This window comes from Camelus dromedarius, chromosome 9, assembly GCF_036321535.1.
Source record: "Camelus dromedarius isolate mCamDro1 chromosome 9, mCamDro1.pat, whole genome shotgun sequence".
NCBI lineage: Eukaryota > Metazoa > Chordata > Mammalia > Artiodactyla > Camelidae > Camelus > Camelus dromedarius.
The window spans coordinates 23,047,215-23,055,164 of record NC_087444.1 but is presented as its reverse complement, the minus strand read 5'-3'; the positions used below and the strand labels follow the sequence as shown (position 1 = coordinate 23,055,164).

The 7,950-nt window shown below is 46.4% G+C and overlaps 1 protein-coding gene across 1 annotated transcript in view; it reads left to right on the top strand.

Annotated features, from left to right (window-relative positions):
* The first annotated feature begins 6,619 nt into the window (after window positions 1-6,619).
* Window positions 6,620-7,950, top strand: part of ZNF697 (zinc finger protein 697) — a 28,439-nt gene continuing 27,108 nt past the window's right edge. The window contains exon 1 of the mRNA XM_064488891.1: window positions 6,620-6,836. The gene's annotated coding sequence lies outside the window, so the exon portion shown is untranslated. The remainder of the gene's footprint in view (window positions 6,837-7,950) is intronic.

Here is a 7,950-nt window from a genome sequence, read left to right as displayed (position 1 = left end):
TAGTCAGAAATATTTCTGTTGAAATAGGCAGAAATCTAATTCAATTAGATAAACTTTTTAAAAACCACATTGTGTTGGGGATGGGATTTAATCCTCCCTGGAACTGAAGAGCACGGGGATAGATTAGGATTGGCTGAAGTGAAGACTTCAGATAAACTTCCCTTTCTCTGTTTCTCCCTCTGTCTGCCCTTCTTTTCTCTGTGTTGCCTCCACTGGCAAGCGACACCCTCCAGCATCTTCAGAGTTTTGTTGTCTTTTCAATGAGCAATTCCAACAGAGCAAGAAGAGCTTCTTTAACCTCAGCTTCTGGGTCACACACCCATGCCTGAACCCACCACTGGTCTGTGGGATGTCGGAGGTGCTGACTGGCAGGCCTGGAACTGGAGGATGAAGAGGTGGAGGTGGGGGAAGGGTGGCAGCCTCTTCCAGACAAGACTCAAGTTGAGGGAAGGATGGTTCCTCAGAAGGGAAATTAGGGTGTTGTTTCAAAAATTGTGAATACACACAGAGCCACTAAAAAAACAACAGTCCTGCACTGCCTTCACCTCTTGGCTTCCCCTTCTTTCACACACACGGTTTATAAAATGCCCCCAATCCCTATATCAAACTAAAAAGATTCTGCACAGTAAAGGAAATTATCAATAAAACGAAATGTCCACCCACGAAATGGAAGAAGATATTTGCAAACACTATATCTGATAAGGGGTTAAATCCAAAAGAACTCATACAACTCAACATCAGAAAAACAAACAACCCAATTTTAAAAAATGGGTAGAGGATCAGAACAGACATTTTTCATAGGAAGGCATAGAGACGGCCGGCACGCACATGAAAAGATGCTCAATATCGTTAACCATCAGGGAAATATAAATCAAAATCACAGAGAAATACCACTTCACACCTGTCAGAATGACTATTGTCCAAAAGATAACAAAAAACAAGTGTTGGAGTGGATGTGGAGAAAAGGGAGCCCTCATGCACTGTTGGTGGGAATGTAAATTGGTGAAGCCACTATGGAAAACAATATGGAGATTCCTCAAAAAACGTAAATAGAACTACCACACAGTAGATCTGGCAATCCCACTCGTGGGTATTTGTCTAAAGAAAACAAAAACACAAAAAATTAGAAAAGATATACGTACCTCCAGGTACTTTGCAGCTTTATTTACAATACCTAAGACATGAAAGCAGCCAAAGTGTCCATCAATAGACGACTGGATAAAGAAGACATGGTGTATATATACAATGGAATATTTCTCAGCAATAAAAAGAATGAAATCTTGCCATTTGTGACAACATGGATGGACCTAGAGGATATTATGCTAAGTGAAATAAGTCAGACTGAGAAAAAAATACTATATGATTTCACTTACACGTGGAATCTAAAAAAAACAAAACAAATGAACACACATAACCAAACAGAAGCAGAGTCATAGATGTGGAGAACAAACAGGGGGTTGCCGGAGGGGAGTGGGTGTAGTGGGAGGAAAGAACTAGGTGAGGGAGATTAAGAGGCACGAATTTCCAGCTGTGAAATAAATGAGTCACAGATGTGAAACACATGGTGTAGGGAACATAGTCACTAGCTATGTCATATCTTTGTATGGTGACAGGTGGTGACTAGACTTATCATAGGGACCAGTTTGAAATGGGTAGAAATATTGAATCACTATGTCGTGTAACAGGAACGAGGTGAACTATTTTTCAAAAACAAACAAATAAACAAACTCATAGAAAAAGAGATCAGATTTGTAGTTATCAGAGGCAAGGGGTGGGGAGAGGGGGGGAATTAGATGAAGGTACAGTCAAAAGGTACAAACTTCCAGGTACAAGATACATAAGTATTAGGGATGTAATGTACAACATGATAACTGTAACACGGCTGTCTGTGATATATGAGAGTTGTTAAGAGAGTAAATCCTAACAGTTTGCATCACAAGAAAAAAACAACTTTTTTCTATTTTTTTAATTCGGTATCTATGAGATGATGGACATTCACTAAACTTACTGTGGTCATCATTTCATGATGTATGTAAATCAGATCCTTATGCTGTATACCTTAAAGTGATGCAGTACTGTATGTCAATAACACTGGAAAAAAATATTATTAATGAACAATTAAAATAAAAAATAAAATGGAAAAAACCCCACATAATTATGCCATGCCTAGCAAGGGCTGTCAGAGATAGGATGGAGGATGCTGTGGGCAGACACAAAAATGCCCCCACTTAAAACCATCGAATTACTCCACACATACATGCAAATGCATTGACACATACTACAAGGAAAGAGAGTCCTACTTGGTGTCTAATGCCTAGTCCATGCTCTTTACATAATGTCTATTCTGTCTTTCTGACAGCTATGGCTGAACTACACATTTGATCACTCTGCACCCAGCTGGTGAAAAACGATGGAGAGAAAAAAATAGGGTAACTCCTACCCCAAAGCAAAGCATAAATAAGAAGACAGTTCCATAGGATGTATCCAGTTCTACTGATTAGAAATTGCAAGCTTTACCTGCCCTGCCGGGAACTGGGTTCATTGGCCAGTTTAGCTATCCCACTTGAATGCTCGAGAAAGATTCTTATTGGCAATTTTCCTCCATGATCACAACCTCAGTGGGAACTGGGGAGAGCACCCCTTCTCGGGACGGAACTGTTTTAGCTCCCACCTGCTAATGTAGTTCAGGGGCAGAGCCCTCCTGCACTCTAGACATTGGCCTGGGGCTTTCTCTCTTTTAAGGAAAGACCTTAGGGCTGCTTCACCTTCCAGTCTTTAGCTGAATGCGCACCATCTTGACCTCTGCCTAGGGGCAGTTTGAGTCAATTACTGGGGTTGAGGAGGACTCACGTATAGGCTTCTTGATGCAAGGCTGTGCGCTAGTTGATAGCTCTTGGAATTAGGGCGACCTGATTTAGAGCTGCCACTCAAGTGTTCTTATTAATAGCACCCCAACTCACACCCAAAATTGTCCCATTTTGGATGATAAATTATATGGTCACCCTACTTAAAATGGAGTTAATTTTCCCTTCCTCAGACAAAGATGATACAGTAGGAGGAATCTGATGTAGACCCTGAAAACAGTCTTTCCATTATCAGTTTTGAGGTTTTTGTTTGTTTGTTTTTGTTTTTGTTTTGTTTTGTTTTGTTTTTACCCTCATGCCTTTGCTGTCACTCCGGAAAGAGCAGAGAATTTCATTTTTCCCACTTGGCATGGCTCAATATACCTGACTATTGACCATTTGATTTTGCCGGCTAGAGGCAAAAAGAGCATCTTTTAGCCAGGCTGCAATTGTTTTCTCACTGCTTCTACACAGGCCAGTTTCAACATCAGCATGTTTCTCTCTTTAGGACATTTAGAAAAGTTACAAGTATTCCAAACCGTCTAAAATCCTAACCTCTAAAACTCCACCCTTGAAATGCTGGGGTCTGAGACCTTTGGCTCAGTTGTTTGGTTACTACCATAAGTATTTCCAATTCTCTAGCCTGGTACAGAGAGATCTTTTCCATCCTCACTCTTCCTCAACTTAGCCAGTTGCACATTTAAGGATCTGCACTACAAGACCTCATGACCAGTTTTATAGAACTCTTTTGACTGCAAGAAATAGAATTTAACTCGAAATAACTTAAGCCCAAGAGGGAATATTTTGGCTCATGTAAAAAGTCTAGGGGTAACTTGGCTTTAGACATGATCAACAGTAGCATAAAGATTTGCTTGTGATTATGTTTTCTCTCTTTAACGCACATACACACACACACACACACCCCTCTTTTCTCAGCTCTGCTTCGTCTTTTAGCTTGTCCCTTGCACAGCAATGGAACAGGTTCATTAGCAGGTATTGATCTTATTTCTACCACCATCTGCCACCCTGTAAACCACAAAGGATGGGAAGGGGGCTATTTTTCCAAAGATGTTGTCACCAAAGAAAAGGGGAGATGGATGGTCAAGATAGTAAGAAAAATAATAGATGTCCACCTTATACTTGAAAGCTTAAAAAACATAGGCAAATCTATCCAGGCTCAATTCCTCTTTTGAAAGATGAGAGTGAGAACAGTTATCTATTCTACCTCAAAGTGAAATTTAAAAGAAAAAAAAAGGGTAAAATATTTGCTTAATTTAAGAATAAAATCAAACCCAAACCCACAGACTTAAAAGTTGACACTTTTCTGAAGTTGTTGTGTGCCTTCGGAACCTGCTGTCAAGTTGGAAAACTTGACATCCATCCTCTAACAGCCAGGGAGCCCTTCTTTCCCTCCCTTTATCCACTTGTCTATTGCCTTTCCCTGAGGACAAGAAGGGTGGGGGAGGCCCATGACGAGGAAGAAAGGAATGTCGTTTCTGTCTGGCCTCAGACTGCATATCTTTGCTGGGAATGTGCAGTTTATTCATTTCAACCTCAACATCTTCAGCAGTGATCCATAACAGGAATTAGTTAATTCGACAAGTATTTGTTGAATGCCTAATCCTTCATCCTTTCTCCCTCCTCTGTCTTCACCCTCTGCCTCTCTCCTAGATCTTTCCCATCAGCATTTAAACATCCCCAAGGAGCTCTCATCTTAAAAATCAAATAAAAACCCCACAAACAGAAATTCCTCCTTAGACCCTACTTCCTTCCCAGCTCCTCCCCCTTTCTCACAACCAAATTTCACACACTCTGTGTCCCTACAACGTACTATCTGCGTTTTCTTGCCTCCCATCCCCTCCTCTGGTCACTCCTGTCCCTTTCCTGCTCTTACCAGAAGAAAAGAGTTTATGGAAACAGCACCACTTTCTAGGAAAACAAACCTCTGTGGATGGCTTTGTTATAGCCCTTGAATCCTGTGTGGGAATTGTCTGTGTGACACTAACTGGAGTGCGAGCTTCAATGTGAGGGTAAGACATAGCTTGCATTTACCCAGGAGGCATCTTCTGTCTACTCCAGGCTTAGAGAATAGCATGTAGTGTTAAATACATCTCTGTTAAAGTAACCAATTAACTTGGGTTGGGGAAATAAAAGGAGCAGGTTTGGTGTGGGATGGAGATAGTGAGATTTTAGGTATCTTGAGCTGAAGGCAGAAATGGAGGAGGAGGAGAGCCTACCGTGTTAGAAGCAAGGCAGAAAATAGCTTCAACAAGGAGGTGGTAGACAGTGTTAAATGCTACAAGCAAGTGTGCCATTTTTTCAAGCTGGACGCTGGAAGAGGTTGCTACATTTGCCAAACAACCATTATCAGTTATCTTTTTTTTTTTTTTGCGGGGGGTGGGGAAGGGGCACATTTTCACTGAATGTTACCAGCCTGCAAACCATTAAGGAGTAATAATAATTTGTAGGGTCTGGAAAATGCAAAGATCACAGCACAATTCATTTAGGCTGGATGGTCAACAGCGTGACATACAACAGGAACTTTGGGGAGGGAGGTGATCACGTCTGCGTGCTTCTCATTAATTCTACACCTGAATCCAGTCCATTTTATGCCTATGGTTAAGGATCTCCAAAGAAAGAAAACCACAGCAGAAAAGAAAAGTGGGTACACTTTTCTTAAAAGTAAACTAAATAAATCCCTCACCCATATGTTCTAATTCCTGTGCCTTTGAAATGTGAGAGACCAAGTGGATACTACAAGTAATTGTGACCTGCCTATTTTTCAAACACATTTAGAGCATCCTAGAACTGCTCTTTTCCTTTCTCCATTCACTACACTGATCACCCTCCTTGGGAGAGAACACAGCTTTCAGTTATTTAGTCTCTCTGTTCCCTTCCTTGATTTTCCCACGAGGGTCCTGGGAATCAGACAGGAATGTGTGGAGGACGTTACAGACTCTTGATATTCTGGAAGCGGGTTCCTCTCTCTTGTAGCCAAGGTCCCCCTTCCCTAACCGCCACACTCTCGCTCACTGTTACCATGGCCATCACATCTGTTTTGCAGAACCGAGGAAACTGACTCCTAAAGGTGAAAGGAAAAGATAAGCAGAAAGTCCAGCAAGTTCCTCATTCAGCAGCACACAGGTTTTTAACGTGTCTAATAGTTAATTCATGTAATTTGTTTTCAATCTCTCAGTTGAATTACTTTTCTTGAAAAGATGCCTGGGACGAGGCCAACACTGGAGGGAGGAATGTCACCGGGTCAGGATCTGGGAACAATCAGCTCTTATGATTTTAAGGATGAAGCGCCAAGATCTTAAGGAACCTGAATTCCTGGTGAGCAGTCAAGTTCTTTAATCCGCCCCCAGCAGGGTTCCGGTGGCTTAAAACAGAAAAGGGAAAAGAAAAAGAAAAAGAAAAAGAAAAAAAATTTATTTAAAAACCCAAGTCAACCCAAATCGAAGCCATCTTCAACTTCCTCATTTCTAAAGAAAAGGCCTCTCCCCCCGCGGTCCTCCCGCACACGGCGACAGCTCAGCGGCAGGACCCCAGTTTGGGATTCGGGCTCGGGGACCAGCGCCCTCCGGGACTGCGGGCTCGGCGCGCGCCGCGGGGCGGGGCCCAGGCCACTGTTCACCCGCCGCTCCCTTCCCCGGAGCGCTTGGGGAAGGGAGCCCCAAGTGGGCCCGGGGTCCTCGGCTGGCCGGAGCTGCCTCCCGGGCGCCCGCTGCTGCGGTGGCAGGAAGTCCCCGGGAACTACAAATCGAGGCATGCTGGGAACATTCCCCTGCTCCTCCCAGGAAATGTCCTTTGTCCAGCCCTACAGGAAGCCCCAGTGAGGAGTCAGCCGGGCAGCCAGCCAGTCTGCCAGCCAGCCAGCCAGCGGCCGCTGCAGCTGCCGTCGCCGCAGCACAAGGGCAGACGCGCCGCGGCGCGGGGCTCGGGCCGGCGCGTGCGGTGCCCTCGCTCCTGGCCGCGCCCGCCGCCGCGCAGGTAGGAGCGTGCCTGCGCCTGGGCTCCCCCGCCGCCTGGGGATGGGGCTCATTGGGACCCGACCCGACCGCTGCGGGGATGGGGTGTGCGCCTGTGAGCGGGTGGCGGAACCTCTGGGCGAATTTGTGCCTGGTAGACTGGACCGTTGTCCGCTCCCCCGGGGTGCAGGGGCTCCGGGCGCACAGGGGTGCTCTTGCGGCCCCCATGCCCGGGCTGAGCTCCCTCCGGGGTCTGAGGCGAGGGGTGGGGAGGATTAGGCTGAGACGCGAGGGAGGAGGCAGCGCGGCGAGAGGCAGTCGGACCGTCCCGCCGACCACCGAAGGGGGCATCCGAGACCCTCGGTAAAAGGAAGCCCAAGGAGGAGCTTGGGAGGCAAGGAGAAGGTGAAGGGCTTTGTGTGCAGCTGCGGACGGGGACCGACTGCGTTCCCCTCGCCTTGTCTCTCTGCGCCCCCATCCCTACTCGGGGCTGTAGGGGACCAGGGTAGGAGACTCCGAGGAGGGGCAGCGGGTCATCTTGGTCCTTGTGAAATGTCTTCTCCCGTTTCCTCTCCACTCCATTCTAGCCTGACTCAGAGCAGCGGCTTGGGCTGCCATCAGACTGGGCAAATGGCACAATAAGGGTGGGTGGGCGGAGAGATGGGCAGCAGCTCGCCGTCCTGGAGGGGTTGCCGTATAGCTCTGGCAGGCTTCCCAACCCCAAATATCCACGTCTGCCGGTGGCTGGGTCGGGGACAAAGTTGATACATTCAACCAGAGAGAATGCCGAGGCAAAATACCGTGACTGGAGGCATGGGGTGAAGCGTGTGTTGGGAGGAGAGGGAGCGTAAGAGGTGGGGGTGGGGGACGCCAGCGGCAACACGGGCGCTCTGAGTGTACCTTATGGCCAGTGTACGTTATGGCCAGGCTTCGAGAATCGGATTACCCCTTCCTCTGGGACTTTCCACGATTCTCCTTTTTCCTAACCGCCCCCCCCAACCCCGACCCCCACCCTAGAATGAATCAACCGCCCATGGCTACCTGAGCGCTAGGCTGAGTTCAATCTGGTGATGTATCCCTGCCCTGATAGCTGAAGTATTTGTCCTTTACCCTGAGGGTGACATGAATACTCTGCA